Raw genomic sequence first — 893 nt, 5'->3', positions numbered from 1 at the left:
GGGGGAGAAGCAGCATGAGCAGAGCCAGCACAGAGCAGTGTCAGGACAATGCTAAAAATACCTCTGCTTTCCTGCAGAATCGATGAGCAGCCCTTCCCCTCCCCATGCCTGGCTGTCAGGAAGGCTGAGCCCCCCCCTTGTCCCCTCCCCAGTTGCAGCCTCAGGGTTACTGGGCAGGGTAACCCCACCAGGCTCACTCCTCCTCACCTTGCTGAGAGGTTCCAGAGCATCCACTGAGCCACCCATCCCCCCCAGCCCCTCCTGCAGGGAACCTGCCCCAGGTGTCCTGCTCCAGCCCCAGGTGTGCAAGGCTGGAAATGCAGAGATTTCCACCCCCAGGATGCCCAGATGAGCCCATTTCACATTCCCTGCACTTGCAGGCTGGTGGGTAGCTGGTCTCCCTGATTTCTTTCTGGCCACTGAGGGGGGGAAAAGGGAAATTTGCACCCTCCTGCTTTATACTCCCCACCCTGCCCCAGCTGCAACCTTTCATTTCTTTGTCAATGGCAACATGGACTAACAACCCCCAGGAGTTCCTCAGCTGGGAGCTGCTGGGTGGGGGTGACCCATGGGTGCAGACCCTCCCCATAGCTCTTCTCTGAGCCCAGAGTGGGATTTCTGGGGTTGGAGGGGAGAAGGAGACCTGCAAACCCCATCGTCAGCCCTTGCAGGGATGGGGAAAGGGACCTTTGGGTGCCACATCCAGCAGCCCTGGGTGCTGGTCCCAGCTGAGCACCCTGCCTGCCAGGGGAGGAATGTGGGCACAGCCCCACCTCCACCCCAGGCTAAACTCTGAGCCCTCACCTTGGCTGTCTTCCCAATTCACCAGCCAAATTCGTTTTCTTTTGTATTTATTTTGGGTAAAACTTCACCACGACCAAATCACCACCCCC

General features: G+C 58.6%; 1 protein-coding gene across 1 annotated transcript in view; it reads left to right on the top strand.

The window, feature by feature from the left end:
* NGFR (nerve growth factor receptor) overlaps positions 1 to 893 on the top strand; it is a gene marked incomplete at its 5' end in the record, with an annotated part of 7,470 nt that overhangs the window by 968 nt on the left and 5,609 nt on the right. The window lies entirely within an intron of this gene.

Source organism: Chaetura pelagica, unplaced genomic scaffold, assembly GCF_000747805.2.
Source record: "Chaetura pelagica isolate M959 unplaced genomic scaffold, ChaPel_1.0 scaffold1106, whole genome shotgun sequence".
NCBI lineage: Eukaryota > Metazoa > Chordata > Aves > Apodiformes > Apodidae > Chaetura > Chaetura pelagica.
The sequence above is the reverse complement of the archived record's forward strand: the minus strand, read 5'-3'. Positions and strand labels throughout refer to the sequence as shown.